At 50.0% G+C, this 26,878-nt stretch overlaps 46 non-coding genes across 46 annotated transcripts; all 46 read right to left on the reverse strand.

Moving 5' to 3' along the window:
- Nucleotides 1-107: 107 nt before the first annotated feature.
- Trnan-guu (transfer RNA asparagine (anticodon GUU)) lies at nt 108-181 on the reverse strand. Its single transcript has one exon. It is a non-coding gene; the product is annotated as a tRNA-Asn (tRNA).
- Nucleotides 182-514: 333 nt separating this feature from the next.
- On the reverse strand, nt 515-586 carry Trnat-cgu (transfer RNA threonine (anticodon CGU)). Its single transcript has one exon. It is a non-coding gene; the product is annotated as a tRNA-Thr (tRNA).
- Nucleotides 587-1,276: 690 nt separating this feature from the next.
- Nucleotides 1,277-1,350, reverse strand: Trnan-guu (transfer RNA asparagine (anticodon GUU)). Its single transcript has one exon. It is a non-coding gene; the product is annotated as a tRNA-Asn (tRNA).
- Nucleotides 1,351-1,682: 332 nt separating this feature from the next.
- Nucleotides 1,683-1,754, reverse strand: Trnat-cgu (transfer RNA threonine (anticodon CGU)). Its single transcript has one exon. It is a non-coding gene; the product is annotated as a tRNA-Thr (tRNA).
- A 690-nt stretch (nt 1,755-2,444) lies between these two features.
- On the reverse strand, nt 2,445-2,518 carry Trnan-guu (transfer RNA asparagine (anticodon GUU)). Its single transcript has one exon. It is a non-coding gene; the product is annotated as a tRNA-Asn (tRNA).
- A 333-nt stretch (nt 2,519-2,851) lies between these two features.
- Trnat-cgu (transfer RNA threonine (anticodon CGU)) lies at nt 2,852-2,923 on the reverse strand. Its single transcript has one exon. It is a non-coding gene; the product is annotated as a tRNA-Thr (tRNA).
- A 690-nt stretch (nt 2,924-3,613) lies between these two features.
- On the reverse strand, nt 3,614-3,687 carry Trnan-guu (transfer RNA asparagine (anticodon GUU)). Its single transcript has one exon. It is a non-coding gene; the product is annotated as a tRNA-Asn (tRNA).
- A 332-nt stretch (nt 3,688-4,019) lies between these two features.
- On the reverse strand, nt 4,020-4,091 carry Trnat-cgu (transfer RNA threonine (anticodon CGU)). Its single transcript has one exon. It is a non-coding gene; the product is annotated as a tRNA-Thr (tRNA).
- A 690-nt stretch (nt 4,092-4,781) lies between these two features.
- Trnan-guu (transfer RNA asparagine (anticodon GUU)) lies at nt 4,782-4,855 on the reverse strand. Its single transcript has one exon. It is a non-coding gene; the product is annotated as a tRNA-Asn (tRNA).
- Nucleotides 4,856-5,187: 332 nt separating this feature from the next.
- On the reverse strand, nt 5,188-5,259 carry Trnat-cgu (transfer RNA threonine (anticodon CGU)). Its single transcript has one exon. It is a non-coding gene; the product is annotated as a tRNA-Thr (tRNA).
- A 690-nt stretch (nt 5,260-5,949) lies between these two features.
- On the reverse strand, nt 5,950-6,023 carry Trnan-guu (transfer RNA asparagine (anticodon GUU)). Its single transcript has one exon. It is a non-coding gene; the product is annotated as a tRNA-Asn (tRNA).
- Nucleotides 6,024-6,356: 333 nt separating this feature from the next.
- Nucleotides 6,357-6,428, reverse strand: Trnat-cgu (transfer RNA threonine (anticodon CGU)). The gene has a single exon. It is a non-coding gene; the product is annotated as a tRNA-Thr (tRNA).
- A 690-nt stretch (nt 6,429-7,118) lies between these two features.
- On the reverse strand, nt 7,119-7,192 carry Trnan-guu (transfer RNA asparagine (anticodon GUU)). Its single transcript has one exon. It is a non-coding gene; the product is annotated as a tRNA-Asn (tRNA).
- A 333-nt stretch (nt 7,193-7,525) lies between these two features.
- Trnat-cgu (transfer RNA threonine (anticodon CGU)) lies at nt 7,526-7,597 on the reverse strand. The gene has a single exon. It is a non-coding gene; the product is annotated as a tRNA-Thr (tRNA).
- A 690-nt stretch (nt 7,598-8,287) lies between these two features.
- Trnan-guu (transfer RNA asparagine (anticodon GUU)) lies at nt 8,288-8,361 on the reverse strand. The gene has a single exon. It is a non-coding gene; the product is annotated as a tRNA-Asn (tRNA).
- Nucleotides 8,362-8,693: 332 nt separating this feature from the next.
- Trnat-cgu (transfer RNA threonine (anticodon CGU)) lies at nt 8,694-8,765 on the reverse strand. The gene has a single exon. It is a non-coding gene; the product is annotated as a tRNA-Thr (tRNA).
- Nucleotides 8,766-9,455: 690 nt separating this feature from the next.
- Nucleotides 9,456-9,529, reverse strand: Trnan-guu (transfer RNA asparagine (anticodon GUU)). The gene has a single exon. It is a non-coding gene; the product is annotated as a tRNA-Asn (tRNA).
- Nucleotides 9,530-9,862: 333 nt separating this feature from the next.
- On the reverse strand, nt 9,863-9,934 carry Trnat-cgu (transfer RNA threonine (anticodon CGU)). Its single transcript has one exon. It is a non-coding gene; the product is annotated as a tRNA-Thr (tRNA).
- Nucleotides 9,935-10,624: 690 nt separating this feature from the next.
- Nucleotides 10,625-10,698, reverse strand: Trnan-guu (transfer RNA asparagine (anticodon GUU)). The gene has a single exon. It is a non-coding gene; the product is annotated as a tRNA-Asn (tRNA).
- A 332-nt stretch (nt 10,699-11,030) lies between these two features.
- Trnat-cgu (transfer RNA threonine (anticodon CGU)) lies at nt 11,031-11,102 on the reverse strand. Its single transcript has one exon. It is a non-coding gene; the product is annotated as a tRNA-Thr (tRNA).
- A 690-nt stretch (nt 11,103-11,792) lies between these two features.
- Trnan-guu (transfer RNA asparagine (anticodon GUU)) lies at nt 11,793-11,866 on the reverse strand. Its single transcript has one exon. It is a non-coding gene; the product is annotated as a tRNA-Asn (tRNA).
- A 333-nt stretch (nt 11,867-12,199) lies between these two features.
- Nucleotides 12,200-12,271, reverse strand: Trnat-cgu (transfer RNA threonine (anticodon CGU)). Its single transcript has one exon. It is a non-coding gene; the product is annotated as a tRNA-Thr (tRNA).
- Nucleotides 12,272-12,961: 690 nt separating this feature from the next.
- Trnan-guu (transfer RNA asparagine (anticodon GUU)) lies at nt 12,962-13,035 on the reverse strand. The gene has a single exon. It is a non-coding gene; the product is annotated as a tRNA-Asn (tRNA).
- A 332-nt stretch (nt 13,036-13,367) lies between these two features.
- Trnat-cgu (transfer RNA threonine (anticodon CGU)) lies at nt 13,368-13,439 on the reverse strand. The gene has a single exon. It is a non-coding gene; the product is annotated as a tRNA-Thr (tRNA).
- A 690-nt stretch (nt 13,440-14,129) lies between these two features.
- Trnan-guu (transfer RNA asparagine (anticodon GUU)) lies at nt 14,130-14,203 on the reverse strand. The gene has a single exon. It is a non-coding gene; the product is annotated as a tRNA-Asn (tRNA).
- Nucleotides 14,204-14,536: 333 nt separating this feature from the next.
- Nucleotides 14,537-14,608, reverse strand: Trnat-cgu (transfer RNA threonine (anticodon CGU)). The gene has a single exon. It is a non-coding gene; the product is annotated as a tRNA-Thr (tRNA).
- A 690-nt stretch (nt 14,609-15,298) lies between these two features.
- Nucleotides 15,299-15,372, reverse strand: Trnan-guu (transfer RNA asparagine (anticodon GUU)). The gene has a single exon. It is a non-coding gene; the product is annotated as a tRNA-Asn (tRNA).
- A 332-nt stretch (nt 15,373-15,704) lies between these two features.
- On the reverse strand, nt 15,705-15,776 carry Trnat-cgu (transfer RNA threonine (anticodon CGU)). The gene has a single exon. It is a non-coding gene; the product is annotated as a tRNA-Thr (tRNA).
- A 690-nt stretch (nt 15,777-16,466) lies between these two features.
- Nucleotides 16,467-16,540, reverse strand: Trnan-guu (transfer RNA asparagine (anticodon GUU)). The gene has a single exon. It is a non-coding gene; the product is annotated as a tRNA-Asn (tRNA).
- A 333-nt stretch (nt 16,541-16,873) lies between these two features.
- Trnat-cgu (transfer RNA threonine (anticodon CGU)) lies at nt 16,874-16,945 on the reverse strand. The gene has a single exon. It is a non-coding gene; the product is annotated as a tRNA-Thr (tRNA).
- Nucleotides 16,946-17,635: 690 nt separating this feature from the next.
- Nucleotides 17,636-17,709, reverse strand: Trnan-guu (transfer RNA asparagine (anticodon GUU)). The gene has a single exon. It is a non-coding gene; the product is annotated as a tRNA-Asn (tRNA).
- Nucleotides 17,710-18,041: 332 nt separating this feature from the next.
- Trnat-cgu (transfer RNA threonine (anticodon CGU)) lies at nt 18,042-18,113 on the reverse strand. Its single transcript has one exon. It is a non-coding gene; the product is annotated as a tRNA-Thr (tRNA).
- Nucleotides 18,114-18,803: 690 nt separating this feature from the next.
- Nucleotides 18,804-18,877, reverse strand: Trnan-guu (transfer RNA asparagine (anticodon GUU)). Its single transcript has one exon. It is a non-coding gene; the product is annotated as a tRNA-Asn (tRNA).
- A 333-nt stretch (nt 18,878-19,210) lies between these two features.
- On the reverse strand, nt 19,211-19,282 carry Trnat-cgu (transfer RNA threonine (anticodon CGU)). The gene has a single exon. It is a non-coding gene; the product is annotated as a tRNA-Thr (tRNA).
- Nucleotides 19,283-19,972: 690 nt separating this feature from the next.
- Trnan-guu (transfer RNA asparagine (anticodon GUU)) lies at nt 19,973-20,046 on the reverse strand. Its single transcript has one exon. It is a non-coding gene; the product is annotated as a tRNA-Asn (tRNA).
- Nucleotides 20,047-20,379: 333 nt separating this feature from the next.
- On the reverse strand, nt 20,380-20,451 carry Trnat-cgu (transfer RNA threonine (anticodon CGU)). Its single transcript has one exon. It is a non-coding gene; the product is annotated as a tRNA-Thr (tRNA).
- Nucleotides 20,452-21,141: 690 nt separating this feature from the next.
- Trnan-guu (transfer RNA asparagine (anticodon GUU)) lies at nt 21,142-21,215 on the reverse strand. Its single transcript has one exon. It is a non-coding gene; the product is annotated as a tRNA-Asn (tRNA).
- Nucleotides 21,216-21,548: 333 nt separating this feature from the next.
- Nucleotides 21,549-21,620, reverse strand: Trnat-cgu (transfer RNA threonine (anticodon CGU)). The gene has a single exon. It is a non-coding gene; the product is annotated as a tRNA-Thr (tRNA).
- A 690-nt stretch (nt 21,621-22,310) lies between these two features.
- On the reverse strand, nt 22,311-22,384 carry Trnan-guu (transfer RNA asparagine (anticodon GUU)). Its single transcript has one exon. It is a non-coding gene; the product is annotated as a tRNA-Asn (tRNA).
- Nucleotides 22,385-22,717: 333 nt separating this feature from the next.
- Nucleotides 22,718-22,789, reverse strand: Trnat-cgu (transfer RNA threonine (anticodon CGU)). Its single transcript has one exon. It is a non-coding gene; the product is annotated as a tRNA-Thr (tRNA).
- Nucleotides 22,790-23,479: 690 nt separating this feature from the next.
- Trnan-guu (transfer RNA asparagine (anticodon GUU)) lies at nt 23,480-23,553 on the reverse strand. Its single transcript has one exon. It is a non-coding gene; the product is annotated as a tRNA-Asn (tRNA).
- A 333-nt stretch (nt 23,554-23,886) lies between these two features.
- On the reverse strand, nt 23,887-23,958 carry Trnat-cgu (transfer RNA threonine (anticodon CGU)). Its single transcript has one exon. It is a non-coding gene; the product is annotated as a tRNA-Thr (tRNA).
- A 690-nt stretch (nt 23,959-24,648) lies between these two features.
- Nucleotides 24,649-24,722, reverse strand: Trnan-guu (transfer RNA asparagine (anticodon GUU)). The gene has a single exon. It is a non-coding gene; the product is annotated as a tRNA-Asn (tRNA).
- A 333-nt stretch (nt 24,723-25,055) lies between these two features.
- Trnat-cgu (transfer RNA threonine (anticodon CGU)) lies at nt 25,056-25,127 on the reverse strand. The gene has a single exon. It is a non-coding gene; the product is annotated as a tRNA-Thr (tRNA).
- Nucleotides 25,128-25,817: 690 nt separating this feature from the next.
- Trnan-guu (transfer RNA asparagine (anticodon GUU)) lies at nt 25,818-25,891 on the reverse strand. Its single transcript has one exon. It is a non-coding gene; the product is annotated as a tRNA-Asn (tRNA).
- Nucleotides 25,892-26,224: 333 nt separating this feature from the next.
- Nucleotides 26,225-26,296, reverse strand: Trnat-cgu (transfer RNA threonine (anticodon CGU)). Its single transcript has one exon. It is a non-coding gene; the product is annotated as a tRNA-Thr (tRNA).
- Between the last annotated feature and the right edge of the window lie 582 nt (nt 26,297-26,878).

A 26,878-nucleotide genomic window follows, 5' to 3' on the forward strand; every position in this document is an offset into this window, starting at 1 on the left:
TATAAGGCTGTGTGGCATCATTCAAACACAGCCAAACTGTCACTCTAGCTGTGTATCTCTATCAAAGTGGACATATGTCTTCACCTCGGTGGCGATTAAAACGATTTCGCCCCCGGGTGGGCTCGAACCACCAACCTTTCGGTTAACAGCCGAACGCGCTAGCCGATTGCGCCACGGAGGCCTTGACTTGCGGTCACTCCTGCTCTCTTTATCAATGCAACTCGTATACTTTCTGCAGGCACCTCGCAGAATGGTAGTATCTGCTTACGCCTCTTCACATGGATAACGTGCATGCACACTGTAGCGGAGCTCATTAACGAATGACATCGCCAAGCATGACATTCTACTACAAAATGCATACAAAACAGTGTTCCGCCTACACATTCAGTAAACCTCTGATGCAAGTAGAGCATTCTTTATCGGTTGTAGAACTTCCCCTTCATTCAGTGCACTGCCATTTGTTAGATGCTGCTCGAGCTAGCTCTGCTCTCAGCAGCAACGTTAAAAGAATGAATGCCTTCTGTGAGGGTCGAACTCACGACCCCTGGTTTACGAGACCAGTGCTCTACCACAGAGCTAAGAAGGCCGCAGCTTTGCCTTCGTGAGCTACTCCTGAATTGTCACGTCATCATACTGAATCTTACAGCCCTCGACCAGATATCGGATTTGACACACACATGCTGCTGGGGGTGTCCACCTTACCGTTTTCCAACTCTCTTCACTGTTTCATCCTTACGATCGACGACGAGCGTCAAGCCACCAAAGGTTTGCGGTCTGCGAAAAACTTGACCTAGTGCACAGCTTGTGGGATAGCGTGGCTCTACTGTGAAACGCGCCTTTCGACTCCTCTCTCCGGCTACAGTATGCTGTCGTCCACAGTGGCACTGAAGTTGCCCATTGGGCTTCATGTAAGGCGACTGCACGCCGCTCGGCCAACAGCGGCCTACTGCAGACCGACACTTAAGAGACGCCAAATGCAGATCGACATCGAGAGAGAGGCCCTGTCACATGGCACTCGCGGTGTATACGCTGAAATGAAATGTAAATAATACATCTTTTGTAGTGGTCGTCGCTCTACTGCAATGTCACACGTGCCGAATGAATAGGAAAACAGTAGAACGTCCGCATAGGGCCATGTTTTTACCTCCACTGTCACGTGGCTGAATGTGTATAAGGCTGTGTGGCATCATTCAAACACAGCCAAACTGTCACTCTAGCTGTGTATCTCTATCAAAGTGGACATATGTCTTCACCTCGGTGGCGATTAAAACGATTTCGCCCCCAGGTGGGCTCGAACAACCAACCTTTCGGTTAACAGCCGAACGCGCTAGCCGATTGCGCCACGGAGGCCTTGACTTGCGGTCACTCCTGCTCTCTTTATCAATGCAACTCGTATACTTTCTGCAGGCACCTCGCAGAATGGTAGTATCTGCTTACGCCTCTTCACATGGATAACGTGCATGCACACTGTAGCGGAGCTCATTAACGAATGACATCGCCAAGCATGACATTCTACTACAAAATGCATACAAAACATTGTTCCGCCTACACATTCAGTAAACCTCTGATGCAAGTAGAGAATTCTTTATCGGTTGTAGATCTTCCCCTTCATTCAGTGCACTGCCATTTGTTAGATGCTGCTCGAGCTAGCTCTGCTCTCAGCAGCAACGTTAAAAAATGAATGCCTTCTGTGAGGGTCGAACTCACGACCCCTGGTTTACGAGACCAGTGCTCTACCACAGAGCTAAGAAGGCCGCAGCTTTGCCTTCCTGAGCTACTCCCGAATTGTCACGTCATCATACTGAATCTTACAGCCCTCGACCAGATATCGGATTTGACACACACATGCTGCTGGGGGTGTCCACCTTACCGTTTTCCAACTCTCTTCACTGTTTCACCCTTACGATCGACGACGAGCGTCAAGCCACCAAAGGTTTGCGGTCTGCGAAAAACTTGACCTAGTGCACAGCTTGTGGGATAGCGTGGCTCTACTGTGAAACGCGCCTTTCGACTCCTCTCTCCGGCTACAGTATGCTGTCGTCCACAGTGGCACTGAAGTTGCCCATTGGGCTTCATGTAAGGCGACTGCACGCCGCTCGGCCAACAGCGGCCTACTGCAGACCGACACTTAAGAGACGCCAAATGCAGATCGACATCGAGAGAGAGGCCCTGTCACATGGCACTCGCGGTGTATACGCTGAAATGAAATGTAAATAATACATCTTTTGTAGTGGTCGTCGCTCTACTGCAATGTCACACGTGCCGAATGAATAGGAAAACAGTAGAACGTCCGCATAGGGCCATGTTTTTACCTCCACTGTCACGTGGCTGAATGTGTATAAGGGTGTGTGGCATCATTCAAACACAGCCAAACTGTCACTCTAGCTGTGTATCTCTATCAAAGTGGACATATGTCTTCACCTCGGTGGCGATTAAAACGATTTCGCCCCCGGGTGGGCTCGAACCACCAACCTTTCGGTTAACAGCCGAACGCGCTAGCCGATTGCGCCACGGAGGCCTTGACTTGCGGTCACTCCTGCTCTCTTTATCAATGCAACTCGTATACTTTCTGCAGGCACCTCGCAGAATGGTAGTATCTGCTTACGCCTCTTCACATGGATAACGTGCATGCACACTGTAGCGGAGCTCATTAACGAATGACATCGCCAAGCATGACATTCTACTACAAAATGCATACAAAACAGTGTTCCGCCTACACATTCAGTAAACCTCTGATGCAAGTAGAGCATTCTTTATCGGTTGTAGAACTTCCCCTTCATTCAGTGCACTGCCATTTGTTAGATGCTGCTCGAGCTAGCTCTGCTCTCAGCAGCAACGTTAAAAGAATGAATGCCTTCTGTGAGGGTCGAACTCACGACCCCTGGTTTACGAGACCAGTGCTCTACCACAGAGCTAAGAAGGCCGCAGCTTTGCCTTCGTGAGCTACTCCCGAATTGTCACGTCATCATACTGAATCTTACAGCCCTCGACCAGATATCGGATTTGACACACACATGCTGCTGGGGGTGTCCACCTTACCGTTTTCCAACTCTCTTCACTGTTTCATCCTTACGATCGACGACGAGCGTCAAGCCACCAAAGGTTTGCGGTCTGCGAAAAACTTGACCTAGTGCACAGCTTGTGGGATAGCGTGGCTCTACTGTGAAACGCGCCTTTCGACTCCTCTCTCCGGCTACAGTATGCTGTCGTCCACAGTGGCACTGAAGTTGCCCATTGGGCTTCATGTAAGGCGACTGCACGCCGCTCGGCCAACAGCGGCCTACTGCAGACCGACACTTAAGAGACGCCAAATGCAGATCGACATCGAGAGAGAGGCCCTGTCACATGGCACTCGCGGTGTATACGCTGAAATGAAATGTAAATAATACATCTTTTGTAGTGGTCGTCGCTCTACTGCAATGTCACACGTGCCGAATGAATAGGAAAACAGTAGAACGTCCGCATAGGGCCATGTTTTTACCTCCACTGTCACGTGGCTGAATGTGTATAAGGCTGTGTGGCATCATTCAAACACAGCCAAACTGTCACTCTAGCTGTGTATCTCTATCAAAGTGGACATATGTCTTCACCTCGGTGGCGATTAAAACGATTTCGCCCCCAGGTGGGCTCGAACAACCAACCTTTCGGTTAACAGCCGAACGCGCTAGCCGATTGCGCCACGGAGGCCTTGACTTGCGGTCACTCCTGCTCTCTTTATCAATGCAACTCGTATACTTTCTGCAGGCACCTCGCAGAATGGTAGTATCTGCTTACGCCTCTTCACATGGATAACGTGCATGCACACTGTAGCGGAGCTAATTAACGAATGACATCGCCAAGCATGACATTCTACTACAAAATGCATACAAAACAGTGTTCCGCCTACACATTCAGTAAACCTCTGATGCAAGTAGAGCATTCTTTATCGGTTGTAGAACTTCCCCTTCATTCAGTGCACTGCCATTTGTTAGATGCTGCTCGAGCTAGCTCTGCTCAAGCAGCAACGTTAAAAAACAGAATGCCTTCTGTGAGGGTCGAACTCACGACCCCTGGTTCACGAGACCAGTGCTCTACCACTGAGCTAAGAAGGCCGCAGCTTTGCCTTCGTGAGCTACTCCCGAATTGTCACGTCATCATACTGAATCTTACAGCCCTCGACCAGATATCGGATTTGACACACACATGCTGCTGGGGGTGTCCACCTTACCGTTTTCCAAGTCTCTTCACTGTTTCACCCTTACGATCGACGACGAGCGTCAAGCCACCAAAGGTTTGCGGTCTGCGAAAAACTTGACCTAGTGCACAGCTTGTGGGATAGCGTGGCTCTACTGTGAAACGCGCCTTTCGACTCCTCTCTCCGGCTACAGTATGCTGTCGTCCACAGTGGCACTGAAGTTGCCCATTGGGCTTCATGTAAGGCGACTGCACGCCGCTCGGCCAACAGCGGCCTACTGCAGACCGACACTTAAGAGACGCCAAATGCAGATCGACATCGAGAGAGAGGCCCTGTCACATGGCACTCGCGGTGTATACGCTGAAATGAAATGTAAATAATACATCTTTTGTAGTGGTCGTCGCTCTACTGCAATGTCACACGTGCCGAATGAATAGGAAAACAGTAGAACGTCCGCATAGGGCCATGTTTTTACCTCCACTGTCACGTGGCTGAATGTGTATAAGGCTGTGTGGCATCATTCAAACACAGCCAAACTGTCACTCTAGCTGTGTATCTCTATCAAAGTGGACATATGTCTTCACCTCGGTGGCGATTAAAACGATTTCGCCCCCAGGTGGGCTCGAACAACCAACCTTTCGGTTAACAGCCGAACGCGCTAGCCGATTGCGCCACGGAGGCCTTGACTTGCGGTCACTCCTGCTCTCTTTATCAATGCAACTCGTATACTTTCTGCAGGCACCTCGCAGAATGGTAGTATCTGCTTACGCCTCTTCACATGGATAACGTGCATGCACACTGTAGCGGAGCTAATTAACGAATGACATCGCCAAGCATGACATTCTACTACAAAATGCATACAAAACAGTGTTCCGCCTACACATTCAGTAAACCTCTGATGCAAGTAGAGCATTCTTTATCGGTTGTAGAACTTCCCCTTCATTCAGTGCACTGCCATTTGTTAGATGCTGCTCGAGCTAGCTCTGCTCAAGCAGCAACGTTAAAAAACAGAATGCCTTCTGTGAGGGTCGAACTCACGACCCCTGGTTCACGAGACCAGTGCTCTACCACTGAGCTAAGAAGGCCGCAGCTTTGCCTTCGTGAGCTACTCCCGAATTGTCACGTCATCATACTGAATCTTACAGCCCTCGACCAGATATCGGATTTGACACACACATGCTGCTGGGGGTGTCCACCTTACCGTTTTCCAAGTCTCTTCACTGTTTCACCCTTACGATCGACGACGAGCGTCAAGCCACCAAAGGTTTGCGGTCTGCGAAAAACTTGACCTAGTGCACAGCTTGTGGGATAGCGTGGCTCTACTGTGAAACGCGCCTTTCGACTCCTCTCTCCGGCTACAGTATGCTGTCGTCCACAGTGGCACTGAAGTTGCCCATTGGGCTTCATGTAAGGCGACTGCACGCCGCTCGGCCAACAGCGGCCTACTGCAGACCGACACTTAAGAGACGCCAAATGCAGATCGACATCGAGAGAGAGGCCCTGTCACATGGCACTCGCGGTGTATACGCTGAAATGAAATGTAAATAATACATCTTTTGTAGTGGTCGTCGCTCTACTGCAATGTCACACGTGCCGAATGAATAGGAAAACAGTAGAACGTCCGCATAGGGCCATGTTTTTACCTCCACTGTCACGTGGCTGAATGTGTATAAGGGTGTGTGGCATCATTCAAACACAGCCAAACTGTCACTCTAGCTGTGTATCTCTATCAAAGTGGACATATGTCTTCACCTCGGTGGCGATTAAAACGATTTCGCCCCCGGGTGGGCTCGAACCACCAACCTTTCGGTTAACAGCCGAACGCGCTAGCCGATTGCGCCACGGAGGCCTTGACTTGCGGTCACTCCTGCTCTCTTTATCAATGCAACTCGTATACTTTCTGCAGGCACCTCGCAGAATGGTAGTATCTGCTTACGCCTCTTCACATGGATAACGTGCATGCACACTGTAGCGGAGCTCATTAACGAATGACATCGCCAAGCATGACATTCTACTACAAAATGCATACAAAACAGTGTTCCGCCTACACATTCAGTAAACCTCTGATGCAAGTAGAGCATTCTTTATCGGTTGTAGAACTTCCCCTTCATTCAGTGCACTGCCATTTGTTAGATGCTGCTCGAGCTAGCTCTGCTCTCAGCAGCAACGTTAAAAGAATGAATGCCTTCTGTGAGGGTCGAACTCACGACCCCTGGTTTACGAGACCAGTGCTCTACCACAGAGCTAAGAAGGCCGCAGCTTTGCCTTCGTGAGCTACTCCCGAATTGTCACGTCATCATACTGAATCTTACAGCCCTCGACCAGATATCGGATTTGACACACACATGCTGCTGGGGGTGTCCACCTTACCGTTTTCCAACTCTCTTCACTGTTTCATCCTTACGATCGACGACGAGCGTCAAGCCACCAAAGGTTTGCGGTCTGCGAAAAACTTGACCTAGTGCACAGCTTGTGGGATAGCGTGGCTCTACTGTGAAACGCGCCTTTCGACTCCTCTCTCCGGCTACAGTATGCTGTCGTCCACAGTGGCACTGAAGTTGCCCATTGGGCTTCATGTAAGGCGACTGCACGCCGCTCGGCCAACAGCGGCCTACTGCAGACCGACACTTAAGAGACGCCAAATGCAGATCGACATCGAGAGAGAGGCCCTGTCACATGGCACTCGCGGTGTATACGCTGAAATGAAATGTAAATAATACATCTTTTGTAGTGGTCGTCGCTCTACTGCAATGTCACACGTGCCGAATGAATAGGAAAACAGTAGAACGTCCGCATAGGGCCATGTTTTTACCTCCACTGTCACGTGGCTGAATGTGTATAAGGCTGTGTGGCATCATTCAAACACAGCCAAACTGTCACTCTAGCTGTGTATCTCTATCAAAGTGGACATATGTCTTCACCTCGGTGGCGATTAAAACGATTTCGCCCCCGGGTGGGCTCGAACCACCAACCTTTCGGTTAACAGCCGAACGCGCTAGCCGATTGCGCCACGGAGGCCTTGACTTGCGGTCACTCCTGCTCTCTTTATCAATGCAACTCGTATACTTTCTGCAGGCACCTCGCAGAATGGTAGTATCTGCTTACGCCTCTTCACATGGATAACGTGCATGCACACTGTAGCGGAGCTCATTAACGAATGACATCGCCAAGCATGACATTCTACTACAAAATGCATACAAAACAGTGTTCCGCCTACACATTCAGTAAACCTCTGATGCAAGTAGAGCATTCTTTATCGGTTGTAGAACTTCCCCTTCATTCAGTGCACTGCCATTTGTTAGATGCTGCTCGAGCTAGCTCTGCTCTCAGCAGCAACGTTAAAAGAATGAATGCCTTCTGTGAGGGTCGAACTCACGACCCCTGGTTTACGAGACCAGTGCTCTACCACAGAGCTAAGAAGGCCGCAGCTTTGCCTTCGTGAGCTACTCCCGAATTGTCACGTCATCATACTGAATCTTACAGCCCTCGACCAGATATCGGATTTGACACACACATGCTGCTGGGGGTGTCCACCTTACCGTTTTCCAACTCTCTTCACTGTTTCATCCTTACGATCGACGACGAGCGTCAAGCCACCAAAGGTTTGCGGTCTGCGAAAAACTTGACCTAGTGCACAGCTTGTGGGATAGCGTGGCTCTACTGTGAAACGCGCCTTTCGACTCCTCTCTCCGGCTACAGTATGCTGTCGTCCACAGTGGCACTGAAGTTGCCCATTGGGCTTCATGTAAGGCGACTGCACGCCGCTCGGCCAACAGCGGCCTACTGCAGACCGACACTTAAGAGACGCCAAATGCAGATCGACATCGAGAGAGAGGCCCTGTCACATGGCACTCGCGGTGTATACGCTGAAATGAAATGTAAATAATACATCTTTTGTAGTGGTCGTCGCTCTACTGCAATGTCACACGTGCCGAATGAATAGGAAAACAGTAGAACGTCCGCATAGGGCCATGTTTTTACCTCCACTGTCACGTGGCTGAATGTGTATAAGGCTGTGTGGCATCATTCAAACACAGCCAAACTGTCACTCTAGCTGTGTATCTCTATCAAAGTGGACATATGTCTTCACCTCGGTGGCGATTAAAACGATTTCGCCCCCAGGTGGGCTCGAACAACCAACCTTTCGGTTAACAGCCGAACGCGCTAGCCGATTGCGCCACGGAGGCCTTGACTTGCGGTCACTCCTGCTCTCTTTATCAATGCAACTCGTATACTTTCTGCAGGCACCTCGCAGAATGGTAGTATCTGCTTACGCCTCTTCACATGGATAACGTGCATGCACACTGTAGCGGAGCTCATTAACGAATGACATCGCCAAGCATGACATTCTACTACAAAATGCATACAAAACATTGTTCCGCCTACACATTCAGTAAACCTCTGATGCAAGTAGAGAATTCTTTATCGGTTGTAGATCTTCCCCTTCATTCAGTGCACTGCCATTTGTTAGATGCTGCTCGAGCTAGCTCTGCTCTCAGCAGCAACGTTAAAAAATGAATGCCTTCTGTGAGGGTCGAACTCACGACCCCTGGTTTACGAGACCAGTGCTCTACCACAGAGCTAAGAAGGCCGCAGCTTTGCCTTCCTGAGCTACTCCCGAATTGTCACGTCATCATACTGAATCTTACAGCCCTCGACCAGATATCGGATTTGACACACACATGCTGCTGGGGGTGTCCACCTTACCGTTTTCCAACTCTCTTCACTGTTTCACCCTTACGATCGACGACGAGCGTCAAGCCACCAAAGGTTTGCGGTCTGCGAAAAACTTGACCTAGTGCACAGCTTGTGGGATAGCGTGGCTCTACTGTGAAACGCGCCTTTCGACTCCTCTCTCCGGCTACAGTATGCTGTCGTCCACAGTGGCACTGAAGTTGCCCATTGGGCTTCATGTAAGGCGACTGCACGCCGCTCGGCCAACAGCGGCCTACTGCAGACCGACACTTAAGAGACGCCAAATGCAGATCGACATCGAGAGAGAGGCCCTGTCACATGGCACTCGCGGTGTATACGCTGAAATGAAATGTAAATAATACATCTTTTGTAGTGGTCGTCGCTCTACTGCAATGTCACACGTGCCGAATGAATAGGAAAACAGTAGAACGTCCGCATAGGGCCATGTTTTTACCTCCACTGTCACGTGGCTGAATGTGTATAAGGGTGTGTGGCATCATTCAAACACAGCCAAACTGTCACTCTAGCTGTGTATCTCTATCAAAGTGGACATATGTCTTCACCTCGGTGGCGATTAAAACGATTTCGCCCCCGGGTGGGCTCGAACCACCAACCTTTCGGTTAACAGCCGAACGCGCTAGCCGATTGCGCCACGGAGGCCTTGACTTGCGGTCACTCCTGCTCTCTTTATCAATGCAACTCGTATACTGTCTGCAGGCACCTCGCAGAATGGTAGTATCTGCTTACGCCTCTTCACATGGATAACGTGCATGCACACTGTAGCGGAGCTCATTAACGAATGACATCGCCAAGCATGACATTCTACTACAAAATGCATACAAAACAGTGTTCCGCCTACACATTCAGTAAACCTCTGATGCAAGTAGAGCATTCTTTATCGGTTGTAGAACTTCCCCTTCATTCAGTGCACTGCCATTTGTTAGATGCTGCTCGAGCTAGCTCTGCTCTCAGCAGCAACGTTAAAAGAATGAATGCCTTCTGTGAGGGTCGAACTCACGACCCCTGGTTTACGAGACCAGTGCTCTACCACAGAGCTAAGAAGGCCGCAGCTTTGCCTTCGTGAGCTACTCCCGAATTGTCACGTCATCATACTGAATCTTACAGCCCTCGACCAGATATCGGATTTGACACACACATGCTGCTGGGGGTGTCCACCTTACCGTTTTCCAACTCTCTTCACTGTTTCATCCTTACGATCGACGACGAGCGTCAAGCCACCAAAGGTTTGCGGTCTGCGAAAAACTTGACCTAGTGCACAGCTTGTGGGATAGCGTGGCTCTACTGTGAAACGCGCCTTTCGACTCCTCTCTCCGGCTACAGTATGCTGTCGTCCACAGTGGCACTGAAGTTGCCCATTGGGCTTCATGTAAGGCGACTGCACGCCGCTCGGCCAACAGCGGCCTACTGCAGACCGACACTTAAGAGACGCCAAATGCAGATCGACATCGAGAGAGAGGCCCTGTCACATGGCACTCGCGGTGTATACGCTGAAATGAAATGTAAATAATACATCTTTTGTAGTGGTCGTCGCTCTACTGCAATGTCACACGTGCCGAATGAATAGGAAAACAGTAGAACGTCCGCATAGGGCCATGTTTTTACCTCCACTGTCACGTGGCTGAATGTGTATAAGGCTGTGTGGCATCATTCAAACACAGCCAAACTGTCACTCTAGCTGTGTATCTCTATCAAAGTGGACATATGTCTTCACCTCGGTGGCGATTAAAACGATTTCGCCCCCAGGTGGGCTCGAACAACCAACCTTTCGGTTAACAGCCGAACGCGCTAGCCGATTGCGCCACGGAGGCCTTGACTTGCGGTCACTCCTGCTCTCTTTATCAATGCAACTCGTATACTTTCTGCAGGCACCTCGCAGAATGGTAGTATCTGCTTACGCCTCTTCACATGGATAACGTGCATGCACACTGTAGCGGAGCTCATTAACGAATGACATCGCCAAGCATGACATTCTACTACAAAATGCATACAAAACATTGTTCCGCCTACACATTCAGTAAACCTCTGATGCAAGTAGAGAATTCTTTATCGGTTGTAGATCTTCCCCTTCATTCAGTGCACTGCCATTTGTTAGATGCTGCTCGAGCTAGCTCTGCTCTCAGCAGCAACGTTAAAAAATGAATGCCTTCTGTGAGGGTCGAACTCACGACCCCTGGTTTACGAGACCAGTGCTCTACCACAGAGCTAAGAAGGCCGCAGCTTTGCCTTCCTGAGCTACTCCCGAATTGTCACGTCATCATACTGAATCTTACAGCCCTCGACCAGATATCGGATTTGACACACACATGCTGCTGGGGGTGTCCACCTTACCGTTTTCCAACTCTCTTCACTGTTTCACCCTTACGATCGACGACGAGCGTCAAGCCACCAAAGGTTTGCGGTCTGCGAAAAACTTGACCTAGTGCACAGCTTGTGGGATAGCGTGGCTCTACTGTGAAACGCGCCTTTCGACTCCTCTCTCCGGCTACAGTATGCTGTCGTCCACAGTGGCACTGAAGTTGCCCATTGGGCTTCATGTAAGGCGACTGCACGCCGCTCGGCCAACAGCGGCCTACTGCAGACCGACACTTAAGAGACGCCAAATGCAGATCGACATCGAGAGAGAGGCCCTGTCACATGGCACTCGCGGTGTATACGCTGAAATGAAATGTAAATAATACATCTTTTGTAGTGGTCGTCGCTCTACTGCAATGTCACACGTGCCGAATGAATAGGAAAACAGTAGAACGTCCGCATAGGGCCATGTTTTTACCTCCACTGTCACGTGGCTGAATGTGTATAAGGGTGTGTGGCATCATTCAAACACAGCCAAACTGTCACTCTAGCTGTGTATCTCTATCAAAGTGGACATATGTCTTCACCTCGGTGGCGATTAAAACGATTTCGCCCCCGGGTGGGCTCGAACCACCAACCTTTCGGTTAACAGCCGAACGCGCTAGCCGATTGCGCCACGGAGGCCTTGACTTGCGGTCACTCCTGCTCTCTTTATCAATGCAACTCGTATACTGTCTGCAGGCACCTCGCAGAATGGTAGTATCTGCTTACGCCTCTTCACATGGATAACGTGCATGCACACTGTAGCGGAGCTCATTAACGAATGACATCGCCAAGCATGACATTCTACTACAAAATGCATACAAAACAGTGTTCCGCCTACACATTCAGTAAACCTCTGATGCAAGTAGAGCATTCTTTATCGGTTGTAGAACTTCCCCTTCATTCAGTGCACTGCCATTTGTTAGATGCTGCTCGAGCTAGCTCTGCTCTCAGCAGCAACGTTAAAAGAATGAATGCCTTCTGTGAGGGTCGAACTCACGACCCCTGGTTTACGAGACCAGTGCTCTACCACAGAGCTAAGAAGGCCGCAGCTTTGCCTTCGTGAGCTACTCCCGAATTGTCACGTCATCATACTGAATCTTACAGCCCTCGACCAGATATCGGATTTGACACACACATGCTGCTGGGGGTGTCCACCTTACCGTTTTCCAACTCTCTTCACTGTTTCATCCTTACGATCGACGACGAGCGTCAAGCCACCAAAGGTTTGCGGTCTGCGAAAAACTTGACCTAGTGCACAGCTTGTGGGATAGCGTGGCTCTACTGTGAAACGCGCCTTTCGACTCCTCTCTCCGGCTACAGTATGCTGTCGTCCACAGTGGCACTGAAGTTGCCCATTGGGCTTCATGTAAGGCGACTGCACGCCGCTCGGCCAACAGCGGCCTACTGCAGACCGACACTTAAGAGACGCCAAATGCAGATCGACATCGAGAGAGAGGCCCTGTCACATGGCACTCGCGGTGTATACGCTGAAATGAAATGTAAATAATACATCTTTTGTAGTGGTCGTCGCTCTACTGCAATGTCACACGTGCCGAATGAATAGGAAAACAGTAGAACGTCCGCATAGGGCCATGTTTTTACCTCCACTGTCACGTGGCTGAATGTGTATAAGGCTGTGTGGCATCATTCAAACACAGCCAAACTGTCACTCTAGCTGTGTATCTCTATCAAAGTGGACATATGTCTTCACCTCGGTGGCGATTAAAACGATTTCGCCCCCAGGTGGGCTCGAACAACCAACCTTTCGGTTAACAGCCGAACGCGCTAGCCGATTGCGCCACGGAGGCCTTGACTTGCGGTCACTCCTGCTCTCTTTATCAATGCAACTCGTATACTTTCTGCAGGCACCTCGCAGAATGGTAGTATCTGCTTACGCCTCTTCACATGGATAACGTGCATGCACACTGTAGCGGAGCTCATTAACGAATGACATCGCCAAGCATGACATTCTACTACAAAATGCATACAAAACAGTGTTCCGCCTACACATTCAGTAAACCTCTGATGCAAGTAGAGCATTCTTTATCGGTTGTAGAACTTCCCCTTCATTCAGTGCACTGCCATTTGTTAGATGCTGCTCGAGCTAGCTCTGCTCAAGCAGCAACGTTAAAAAACTGAATGCCTTCTGTGAGGGTCGAACTCACGACCCCTGGTTCACGAGACCAGTGCTCTACCACTGAGCTAAGAAGGCCGCAGCTTTGCCTTCGTGAGCTACTCCCGAATTGTCACGTCATCATACTGAATCTTACAGCCCTCGACCAGATATCGGATTTGACACACACATGCTGCTGGGGGTGTCCACCTTACCGTTTTCCAAGTCTCTTCACTGTTTCACCCTTACGATCGACGACGAGCGTCAAGCCACCAAAGGTTTGCGGTCTGCGAAAAACTTGACCTAGTGCACAGCTTGTGGGATAGCGTGGCTCTACTGTGAAACGCGCCTTTCGACTCCTCTCTCCGGCTACAGTATGCTGTCGTCCACAGTGGCACTGAAGTTGCCCATTGGGCTTCATGTAAGGCGACTGCACGCCGCTCGGCCAACAGCGGCCTACTGCAGACCGACACTTAAGAGACGCCAAATGCAGATCGACATCGAGAGAGAGGCCCTGTCACATGGCACTCGCGGTGTATACGCTGAAATGAAATGTAAATAATACATCTTTTGTAGTGGTCGTCGCTCTACTGCAATGTCACACGTGCCGAATGAATAGGAAAACAGTAGAACGTCCGCATAGGGCCATGTTTTTACCTCCACTGTCACGTGGCTGAATGTGTATAAGGGTGTGTGGCATCATTCAAACACAGCCAAACTGTCACTCTAGCTGTGTATCTCTATCAAAGTGGACATATGTCTTCACCTCGGTGGCGATTAAAACGATTTCGCCCCCGGGTGGGCTCGAACCACCAACCTTTCGGTTAACAGCCGAACGCGCTAGCCGATTGCGCCACGGAGGCCTTGACTTGCGGTCACTCCTGCTCTCTTTATCAATGCAACTCGTATACTTTCTGCAGGCACCTCGCAGAATGGTAGTATCTGCTTACGCCTCTTCACATGGATAACGTGCATGCACACTGTAGCGGAGCTCATTAACGAATGACATCGCCAAGCATGACATTCTACTACAAAATGCATACAAAACAGTGTTCCGCCTACACATTCAGTAAACCTCTGATGCAAGTAGAGCATTCTTTATCGGTTGTAGAACTTCCCCTTCATTCAGTGCACTGCCATTTGTTAGATGCTGCTCGAGCTAGCTCTGCTCTCAGCAGCAACGTTAAAAGAATGAATGCCTTCTGTGAGGGTCGAACTCACGACCCCTGGTTTACGAGACCAGTGCTCTACCACAGAGCTAAGAAGGCCGCAGCTTTGCCTTCGTGAGCTACTCCCGAATTGTCACGTCATCATACTGAATCTTACAGCCCTCGACCAGATATCGGATTTGACACACACATGCTGCTGGGGGTGTCCACCTTACCGTTTTCCAACTCTCTTCACTGTTTCATCCTTACGATCGACGACGAGCGTCAAGCCACCAAAGGTTTGCGGTCTGCGAAAAACTTGACCTAGTGCACAGCTTGTGGGATAGCGTGGCTCTACTGTGAAACGCGCCTTTCGACTCCTCTCTCCGGCTACAGTATGCTGTCGTCCACAGTGGCACTGAAGTTGCCCATTGGGCTTCATGTAAGGCGACTGCACGCCGCTCGGCCAACAGCGGCCTACTGCAGACCGACACTTAAGAGACGCCAAATGCAGATCGACATCGAGAGAGAGGCCCTGTCACATGGCACTCGCGGTGTATACGCTGAAATGAAATGTAAATAATACATCTTTTGTAGTGGTCGTCGCTCTACTGCAATGTCACACGTGCCGAATGAATAGGAAAACAGTAGAACGTCCGCATAGGGCCATGTTTTTACCTCCACTGTCACGTGGCTGAATGTGTATAAGGCTGTGTGGCATCATTCAAACACAGCCAAACTGTCACTCTAGCTGTGTATCTCTATCAAAGTGGACATATGTCTTCACCTCGGTGGCGATTAAAACGATTTCGCCCCCAGGTGGGCTCGAACAACCAACCTTTCGGTTAACAGCCGAACGCGCTAGCCGATTGCGCCACGGAGGCCTTGACTTGCGGTCACTCCTGCTCTCTTTATCAATGCAACTCGTATACTTTCTGCAGGCACCTCGCAGAATGGTAGTATCTGCTTACGCCTCTTCACATGGATAACGTGCATGCACACTGTAGCGGAGCTCATTAACGAATGACATCGCCAAGCATGACATTCTACTACAAAATGCATACAAAACAGTGTTCCGCCTACACATTCAGTAAACCTCTGATGCAAGTAGAGCATTCTTTATCGGTTGTAGAACTTCCCCTTCATTCAGTGCACTGCCATTTGTTAGATGCTGCTCGAGCTAGCTCTGCTCAAGCAGCAACGTTAAAAAACTGAATGCCTTCTGTGAGGGTCGAACTCACGACCCCTGGTTCACGAGACCAGTGCTCTACCACTGAGCTAAGAAGGCCGCAGCTTTGCCTTCGTGAGCTACTCCCGAATTGTCACGTCATCATACTGAATCTTACAGCCCTCGACCAGATATCGGATTTGACACACACATGCTGCTGGGGGTGTCCACCTTACCGTTTTCCAAGTCTCTTCACTGTTTCACCCTTACGATCGACGACGAGCGTCAAGCCACCAAAGGTTTGCGGTCTGCGAAAAACTTGACCTAGTGCACAGCTTGTGGGATAGCGTGGCTCTACTGTGAAACGCGCCTTTCGACTCCTCTCTCCGGCTACAGTATGCTGTCGTCCACAGTGGCACTGAAGTTGCCCATTGGGCTTCATGTAAGGCGACTGCACGCCGCTCGGCCAACAGCGGCCTACTGCAGACCGACACTTAAGAGACGCCAAATGCAGATCGACATCGAGAGAGAGGCCCTGTCACATGGCACTCGCGGTGTATACGCTGAAATGAAATGTAAATAATACATCTTTTGTAGTGGTCGTCGCTCTACTGCAATGTCACACGTGCCGAATGAATAGGAAAACAGTAGAACGTCCGCATAGGGCCATGTTTTTACCTCCACTGTCACGTGGCTGAATGTGTATAAGGGTGTGTGGCATCATTCAAACACAGCCAAACTGTCACTCTAGCTGTGTATCTCTATCAAAGTGGACATATGTCTTCACCTCGGTGGCGATTAAAACGATTTCGCCCCCGGGTGGGCTCGAACCACCAACCTTTCGGTTAACAGCCGAACGCGCTAGCCGATTGCGCCACGGAGGCCTTGACTTGCGGTCACTCCTGCTCTCTTTATCAATGCAACTCGTATACTTTCTGCAGGCACCTCGCAGAATGGTAGTATCTGCTTACGCCTCTTCACATGGATAACGTGCATGCACACTGTAGCGGAGCTCATTAACGAATGACATCGCCAAGCATGACATTCTACTACAAAATGCATACAAAACAGTGTTCCGCCTACACATTCAGTAAACCTCTGATGCAAGTAGAGCATTCTTTATCGGTTGTAGAACTTCCCCTTCATTCAGTGCACTGCCATTTGTTAGATGCTGCTCGAGCTAGCTCTGCTCTCAGCAGCAACGTTAAAAAAATGAATGCCTTCTGTGAGGGTCGAACTCACGACCCCTGGTTTACGAGACCAGTGCTCTACCACAGAGCTAAGAAGGCCGCAGCTTTGCCTTCCTGAGCTACTCCCGAATTGTCACGTCATCATACTGAATCTTACAGCCCTCGACCAGATATCGGATTTGACACACACATGCTGCTGGGGGTGTCCACCTTACCGTTTTCCAACTCTCTTCACTGTTTCACCCTTACGATCGACGACGAGCGTCAAGCCACCAAAGGTTTGCGGTCTGCGAAAAACTTGACCTAGTGCACAGCTTGTGGGATAGCGTGGCTCTACTGTGAAACGCGCCTTTCGACTCCTCTCTCCGGCTACAGTATGCTGTCGTCCACAGTGGCACTGAAGTTGCCCATTGGGCTTCATGTAAGGCGACTGCACGCCGCTCGGCCAACAGCGGCCTACTGCAGACCGACACTTAAGAGACGCCAAATGCAGATCGACATCGAGAGAGAGGCCCTGTCACATGGCACTCGCGGTGTATACGCTGAAATGAAATGTAAATAATACATCTTTTGTAGTGGTCGTCGCTCTACTGCAATGTCACACGTGCCGAATGAATAGGAAAACAGTAGAACGTCCGCATAGGGCCATGTTTTTACCTCCACTGTCACGTGGCTGAATGTGTATAAGGCTGTGTGGCATCATTCAAACACAGCCAAACTGTCACTCTAGCTGTGTATCTCTATCAAAGTGGACATATGTCTTCACCTCGGTGGCGATTAAAACGATTTCGCCCCCAGGTGGGCTCGAACAACCAACCTTTCGGTTAACAGCCGAACGCGCTAGCCGATTGCGCCACGGAGGCCTTGACTTGCGGTCACTCCTGCTCTCTTTATCAATGCAACTCGTATACTTTCTGCAGGCACCTCGCAGAATGGTAGTATCTGCTTACGCCTCTTCACATGGATAACGTGCATGCACACTGTAGCGGAGCTCATTAACGAATGACATCGCCAAGCATGACATTCTACTACAAAATGCATACAAAACAGTGTTCCGCCTACACATTCAGTAAACCTCTGATGCAAGTAGAGCATTCTTTATCGGTTGTAGAACTTCCCCTTCATTCAGTGCACTGCCATTTGTTAGATGCTGCTCGAGCTAGCTCTGCTCAAGCAGCAACGTTAAAAAACTGAATGCCTTCTGTGAGGGTCGAACTCACGACCCCTGGTTCACGAGACCAGTGCTCTACCACTGAGCTAAGAAGGCCGCAGCTTTGCCTTCGTGAGCTACTCCCGAATTGTCACGTCATCATACTGAATCTTACAGCCCTCGACCAGATATCGGATTTGACACACACATGCTGCTGGGGGTGTCCACCTTACCGTTTTCCAAGTCTCTTCACTGTTTCACCCTTACGATCGACGACGAGCGTCAAGCCACCAAAGGTTTGCGGTCTGCGAAAAACTTGACCTAGTGCACAGCTTGTGGGATAGCGTGGCTCTACTGTGAAACGCGCCTTTCGACTCCTCTCTCCGGCTACAGTATGCTGTCGTCCACAGTGGCACTGAAGTTGCCCATTGGGCTTCATGTAAGGCGACTGCACGCCGCTCGGCCAACAGCGGCCTACTGCAGACCGACACTTAAGAGACGCCAAATGCAGATCGACATCGAGAGAGAGGCCCTGTCACATGGCACTCGCGGTGTATACGCTGAAATGAAATGTAAATAATACATCTTTTGTAGTGGTCGTCGCTCTACTGCAATGTCACACGTGCCGAATGAATAGGAAAACAGTAGAACGTCCGCATAGGGCCATGTTTTTACCTCCACTGTCACGTGGCTGAATGTGTATAAGGGTGTGTGGCATCATTCAAACACAGCCAAACTGTCACTCTAGCTGTGTATCTCTATCAAAGTGGACATATGTCTTCACCTCGGTGGCGATTAAAACGATTTCGCCCCCGGGTGGGCTCGAACCACCAACCTTTCGGTTAACAGCCGAACGCGCTAGCCGATTGCGCCACGGAGGCCTTGACTTGCTGTCACTCCTGCTCTCTTTATCAATGCAACTCGTATACTTTCTGCAGGCACCTCGCAGAATGGTAGTATCTGCTTACGCCTCTTCACATGGATAACGTGCATGCACACTGTAGCGGAGCTCATTAACGAATGACATCGCCAAGCATGACATTCTACTACAAAATGCATACAAAACAGTGTTCCGCCTACACATTCAGTAAACCTCTGATGCAAGTAGAGCATTCTTTATCGGTTGTAGAACTTCCCCTTCATTCAGTGCACTGCCATTTGTTAGATGCTGCTCGAGCTAGCTCTGCTCTCAGCAGCAACGTTAAAAAAATGAATGCCTTCTGTGAGGGTCGAACTCACGACCCCTGGTTTACGAGACCAGTGCTCTACCACAGAGCTAAGAAGGCCGCAGCTTTGCCTTCCTGAGCTACTCCCGAATTGTCACGTCATCATACTGAATCTTACAGCCCTCGACCAGATATCGGATTTGACACACACATGCTGCTGGGGGTGTCCACCTTACCGTTTTCCAACTCTCTTCACTGTTTCACCCTTACGATCGACGACGAGCGTCAAGCCACCAAAGGTTTGCGGTCTGCGAAAAACTTGACCTAGTGCACAGCTTGTGGGATAGCGTGGCTCTACTGTGAAACGCGCCTTTCGACTCCTCTCTCCGGCTACAGTATGCTGTCGTCCACAGTGGCACTGAAGTTGCCCATTGGGCTTCATGTAAGGCGACTGCACGCCGCTCGGCCAACAGCGGCCTACTGCAGACCGACACTTAAGAGACGCCAAATGCAGATCGACATCGAGAGAGAGGCCCTGTCACATGGCACTCGCGGTGTATACGCTGAAATGAAATGTAAATAATACATCTTTTGTAGTGGTCGTCGCTCTACTGCAATGTCACACGTGCCGAATGAATAGGAAAACAGTAGAACGTCCGCATAGGGCCATGTTTTTACCTCCACTGTCACGTGGCTGAATGTGTATAAGGGTGTGTGGCATCATTCAAACACAGCCAAACTGTCACTCTAGCTGTGTATCTCTATCAAAGTGGACATATGTCTTCACCTCGGTGGCGATTAAAACGATTTCGCCCCCGGGTGGGCTCGAACCACCAACCTTTCGGTTAACAGCCGAACGCGCTAGCCGATTGCGCCACGGAGGCCTTGACTTGCGGTCACTCCTGCTCTCTTTATCAATGCAACTCGTATACTTTCTGCAGGCACCTCGCAGAATGGTAGTATCTGCTTACGCCTCTTCACATGGATAACGTGCATGCACACTGTAGCGGAGCTCATTAACGAATGACATCGCCAAGCATGACATTCTACTACAAAATGCATACAAAACAGTGTTCCGCCTACACATTCAGTAAACCTCTGATGCAAGTAGAGCATTCTTTATCGGTTGTAGAACTTCCCCTTCATTCAGTGCACTGCCATTTGTTAGATGCTGCTCGAGCTAGCTCTGCTCTCAGCAGCAACGTTAAAAAAATGAATGCCTTCTGTGAGGGTCGAACTTACGACCCCTGGTTTACGAGACCAGTGCTCTACCACAGAGCTAAGAAGGCCGCAGCTTTGCCTTCCTGAGCTACTCCCGAATTGTCACGTCATCATACTGAATCTTACAGCCCTCGACCAGATATCGGATTTGACACACACATGCTGCTGGGGGTGTCCACCTTACCGTTTTCCAACTCTCTTCACTGTTTCACCCTTACGATCGACGACGAGCGTCAAGCCACCAAAGGTTTGCGGTCTGCGAAAAACTTGACCTAGTGCACAGCTTGTGGGATAGCGTGGCTCTACTGTGAAACGCGCCTTTCGACTCCTCTCTCCGGCTACAGTATGCTGTCGTCCACAGTGGCACTGAAGTTGCCCATTGGGCTTCATGTAAGGCGACTGCACGCCGCTCGGCCAACAGCGGCCTACTGCAGACCGACACTTAAGAGACGCCAAATGCAGATCGACATCGAGAGAGAGGCCCTGTCACATGGCACTCGCGGTGTATACGCTGAAATGAAATGTAAATAATACATCTTTTGTAGTGGTCGTCGCTCTACTGCAATGTCACACGTGCCGAATGAATAGGAAAACAGTAGAACGTCCGCATAGGGCCATGTTTTTACCTCCACTGTCACGTGGCTGAATGTGTATAAGGGTGTGTGGCATCATTCAAACACAGCCAAACTGTCACTCTAGCTGTGTATCTCTATCAAAGTGGACATATGTCTTCACCTCGGTGGCGATTAAAACGATTTCGCCCCCGGGTGGGCTCGAACCACCAACCTTTCGGTTAACAGCCGAACGCGCTAGCCGATTGCGCCACGGAGGCCTTGACTTGCGGTCACTCCTGCTCTCTTTATCAATGCAACTCGTATACTTTCTGCAGGCACCTCGCAGAATGGTAGTATCTGCTTACGCCTCTTCACATGGATAACGTGCATGCACACTGTAGCGGAGCTCATTAACGAATGACATCGCCAAGCATGACATTCTACTACAAAATGCATACAAAACAGTGTTCCGCCTACACATTCAGTAAACCTCTGATGCAAGTAGAGCATTCTTTATCGGTTGTAGAACTTCCCCTTCATTCAGTGCACTGCCATTTGTTAGATGCTGCTCGAGCTAGCTCTGCTCTCAGCAGCAACGTTAAAAGAATGAATGCCTTCTGTGAGGGTCGAACTCACGACCCCTGGTTTACGAGACCAGTGCTCTACCACAGAGCTAAGAAGGCCGCAGCTTTGCCTTCGTGAGCTACTCCTGAATTGTCACGTCATCATACTGAATCTTACAGCCCTCGACCAGATATCGGATTTGACACACACATGCTGCTGGGGGTGTCCACCTTACCGTTTTCCAACTCTCTTCACTGTTTCATCCTTACGATCGACGACGAGCGTCAAGCCACCAAAGGTTTGCGGTCTGCGAAAAACTTGACCTAGTGCACAGCTTGTGGGATAGCGTGGCTCTACTGTGAAACGCGCCTTTCGACTCCTCTCTCCGGCTACAGTATGCTGTCGTCCACAGTGGCACTGAAGTTGCCCATTGGGCTTCATGTAAGGCGACTGCACGCCGCTCGGCCAACAGCGGCCTACTGCAGACCGACACTTAAGAGACGCCAAATGCAGATCGACATCGAGAGAGAGGCCCTGTCACATGGCACTCGCGGTGTATACGCTGAAATGAAATGTAAATAATACATCTTTTGTAGTGGTCGTCGCTCTACTGCAATGTCACACGTGCCGAATGAATAGGAAAACAGTAGAACGTCCGCATAGGGCCATGTTTTTACCTCCACTGTCACGTGGCTGAATGTGTATAAGGGTGTGTGGCATCATTCAAACACAGCCAAACTGTCACTCTAGCTGTGTATCTCTATCAAAGTGGACATATGTCTTCACCTCGGTGGCGATTAAAACGATTTCGCCCCCGGGTGGGCTCGAACCACCAACCTTTCGGTTAACAGCCGAACGCGCTAGCCGATTGCGCCACGGAGGCCTTGACTTGCTGTCACTCCTGCTCTCTTTATCAATGCAACTCGTATACTTTCTGCAGGCACCTCGCAGAATGGTAGTATCTGCTTACGCCTCTTCACATGGATAACGTGCATGCACACTGTAGCGGAGCTCATTAACGAATGACATCGCCAAGCATGACATTCTACTACAAAATGCATACAAAACAGTGTTCCGCCTACACATTCAGTAAACCTCTGATGCAAGTAGAGCATTCTTTATCGGTTGTAGAACTTCCCCTTCATTCAGTGCACTGCCATTTGTTAGATGCTGCTCGAGCTAGCTCTGCTCTCAGCAGCAACGTTAAAAAAATGAATGCCTTCTGTGAGGGTCGAACTCACGACCCCTGGTTTACGAGACCAGTGCTCTACCACAGAGCTAAGAAGGCCGCAGCTTTGCCTTCCTGAGCTACTCCCGAATTGTCACGTCATCATACTGAATCTTACAGCCCTCGACCAGATATCGGATTTGACACACACATGCTGCTGGGGGTGTCCACCTTACCGTTTTCCAACTCTCTTCACTGTTTCACCCTTACGATCGACGACGAGCGTCAAGCCACCAAAGGTTTGCGGTCTGCGAAAAACTTGACCTAGTGCACAGCTTGTGGGATAGCGTGGCTCTACTGTGAAACGCGCCTTTCGACTCCTCTCTCCGGCTACAGTATGCTGTCGTCCACAGTGGCACTGAAGTTGCCCATTGGGCTTCATGTAAGGCGACTGCACGCCGCTCGGCCAACAGCGGCCTACTGCAGACCGACACTTAAGAGACGCCAAATGCAGATCGACATCGAGAGAGAGGCCCTGTCACATGGCACTCGCGGTGTATACGCTGAAATGAAATGTAAATAATACATCTTTTGTAGTGGTCGTCGCTCTACTGCAATGTCACACGTGCCGAATGAATAGGAAAACAGTAGAACGTCCGCATAGGGCCATGTTTTTACCTCCACTGTCACGTGGCTGAATGTGTATAAGGGTGTGTGGCATCATTCAAACACAGCCAAACTGTCACTCTAGCTGTGTATCTCTATCAAAGTGGACATATGTCTTCACCTCGGTGGCGATTAAAACGATTTCGCCCCCGGGTGGGCTCGAACCACCAACCTTTCGGTTAACAGCCGAACGCGCTAGCCGATTGCGCCACGGAGGCCTTGACTTGCGGTCACTCCTGCTCTCTTTATCAATGCAACTCGTATACTTTCTGCAGGCACCTCGCAGAATGGTAGTATCTGCTTACGCCTCTTCACATGGATAACGTGCATGCACACTGTAGCGGAGCTCATTAACGAATGACATCGCCAAGCATGACATTCTACTACAAAATGCATACAAAACAGTGTTCCGCCTACACATTCAGTAAACCTCTGATGCAAGTAGAGCATTCTTTATCGGTTGTAGAACTTCCCCTTCATTCAGTGCACTGCCATTTGTTAGATGCTGCTCGAGCTAGCTCTGCTCTCAGCAGCAACGTTAAAAAAATGAATGCCTTCTGTGAGGGTCGAACTTACGACCCCTGGTTTACGAGACCAGTGCTCTACCACAGAGCTAAGAAGGCCGCAGCTTTGCCTTCCTGAGCTACTCCCGAATTGTCACGTCATCATACTGAATCTTACAGCCCTCGACCAGATATCGGATTTGACACACACATGCTGCTGGGGGTGTCCACCTTACCGTTTTCCAACTCTCTTCACTGTTTCACCCTTACGATCGACGACGAGCGTCAAGCCACCAAAGGTTTGCGGTCTGCGAAAAACTTGACCTAGTGCACAGCTTGTGGGATAGCGTGGCTCTACTGTGAAACGCGCCTTTCGACTCCTCTCTCCGGCTACAGTATGCTGTCGTCCACAGTGGCACTGAAGTTGCCCATTGGGCTTCATGTAAGGCGACTGCACGCCGCTCGGCCAACAGCGGCCTACTGCAGACCGACACTTAAGAGACGCCAAATGCAGATCGACATCGAGAGAGAGGCCCTGTCACATGGCACTCGCGGTGTATACGCTGAAATGAAATGTAAATAATACATCTTTTGTAGTGGTCGTCGCTCTACTGCAATGTCACACGTGCCGAATGAATAGGAAAACAGTAGAACGTCCGCATAGGGCCATGTTTTTACCTCCACTGTCACGTGGCTGAATGTGTATAAGGGTGTGTGGCATCATTCAAACACAGCCAAACTGTCACTCTAGCTGTGTATCTCTATCAAAGTGGACATATGTCTTCACCTCGGTGGCGATTAAAACGATTTCGCCCCCGGGTGGGCTCGAACCACCAACCTTTCGGTTAACAGCCGAACGCGCTAGCCGATTGCGCCACGGAGGCCTTGACTTGCTGTCACTCCTGCTCTCTTTATCAATGCAACTCGTATACTTTCTGCAGGCACCTCGCAGAATGGTAGTATCTGCTTACGCCTCTTCACATGGATAACGTGCATGCACACTGTAGCGGAGCTCATTAACGAATGACATCGCCAAGCATGACATTCTACTACAAAATGCATACAAAACAGTGTTCCGCCTACACATTCAGTAAACCTCTGATGCAAGTAGAGCATTCTTTATCGGTTGTAGAACTTCCCCTTCATTCAGTGCACTGCCATTTGTTAGATGCTGCTCGAGCTAGCTCTGCTCTCAGCAGCAACGTTAAAAAAATGAATGCCTTCTGTGAGGGTCGAACTCACGACCCCTGGTTTACGAGACCAGTGCTCTACCACAGAGCTAAGAAGGCCGCAGCTTTGCCTTCCTGAGCTACTCCCGAATTGTCACGTCATCATACTGAATCTTACAGCCCTCGACCAGATATCGGATTTGACACACACATGCTGCTGGGGGTGTCCACCTTACCGTTTTCCAACTCTCTTCACTGTTTCACCCTTACGATCGACGACGAGCGTCAAGCCACCAAAGGTTTGCGGTCTGCGAAAAACTTGACCTAGTGCACAGCTTGTGGGATAGCGTGGCTCTACTGTGAAACGCGCCTTTCGACTCCTCTCTCCGGCTACAGTATGCTGTCGTCCACAGTGGCACTGAAGTTGCCCATTGGGCTTCATGTAAGGCGACTGCACGCCGCTCGGCCAACAGCGGCCTACTGCAGACCGACACTTAAGAGACGCCAAATGCAGATCGACATCGAGAGAGAGGCCCTGTCACATGGCACTCGCGGTGTATACGCTGAAATGAAATGTAAATAATACATCTTTTGTAGTGGTCGTCGCTCTACTGCAATGTCACACGTGCCGAATGAATAGGAAAACAGTAGAACGTCCGCATAGGGCCATGTTTTTACCTCCACTGTCACGTGGCTGAATGTGTATAAGGGTGTGTGGCATCATTCAAACACAGCCAAACTGTCACTCTAGCTGTGTATCTCTATCAAAGTGGACATATGTCTTCACCTCGGTGGCGATTAAAACGATTTCGCCCCCGGGTGGGCTCGAACCACCAACCTTTCGGTTAACAGCCGAACGCGCTAGCCGATTGCGCCACGGAGGCCTTGACTTGCGGTCACTCCTGCTCTCTTTATCAATGCAACTCGTATACTTTCTGCAGGCACCTCGCAGAATGGTAGTATCTGCTTACGCCTCTTCACATGGATAACGTGCATGCACACTGTAGCGGAGCTCATTAACGAATGACATCGCCAAGCATGACATTCTACTACAAAATGCATACAAAACAGTGTTCCGCCTACACATTCAGTAAACCTCTGATGCAAGTAGAGCATTCTTTATCGGTTGTAGAACTTCCCCTTCATTCAGTGCACTGCCATTTGTTAGATGCTGCTCGAGCTAGCTCTGCTCTCAGCAGCAACGTTAAAAAAATGAATGCCTTCTGTGAGGGTCGAACTTACGACCCCTGGTTTACGAGACCAGTGCTCTACCACAGAGCTAAGAAGGCCGCAGCTTTGCCTTCCTGAGCTACTCCCGAATTGTCACGTCATCATACTGAATCTTACAGCCCTCGACCAGATATCGGATTTGACACACACATGCTGCTGGGGGTGTCCACCTTACCGTTTTCCAACTCTCTTCACTGTTTCACCCTTACGATCGACGACGAGCGTCAAGCCACCAAAGGTTTGCGGTCTGCGAAAAACTTGACCTAGTGCACAGCTTGTGGGATAGCGTGGCTCTACTGTGAAACGCGCCTTTCGACTCCTCTCTCCGGCTACAGTATGCTGTCGTCCACAGTGGCACTGAAGTTGCCCATTGGGCTTCATGTAAGGCGACTGCACGCCGCTCGGCCAACAGCGGCCTACTGCAGACCGACACTTAAGAGACGCCAAATGCAGATCGACATCGAGAGAGAGGCCCTGTCACATGGCACTCGCGGTGTATACGCTGAAATGAAATGTAAATAATACATCTTTTGTAGTGGTCGTCGCTCTACTGCAATGTCACACGTGCCGAATGAATAGGAAAACAGTAGAACGTCCGCATAGGGCCATGTTTTTACCTCCACTGTCACGTGGCTGAATGT

Source organism: Schistocerca cancellata, unplaced genomic scaffold, assembly GCF_023864275.1.
Source record: "Schistocerca cancellata isolate TAMUIC-IGC-003103 unplaced genomic scaffold, iqSchCanc2.1 HiC_scaffold_826, whole genome shotgun sequence".
In the NCBI taxonomy this organism is placed as follows: domain Eukaryota; kingdom Metazoa; phylum Arthropoda; class Insecta; order Orthoptera; family Acrididae; genus Schistocerca; species Schistocerca cancellata.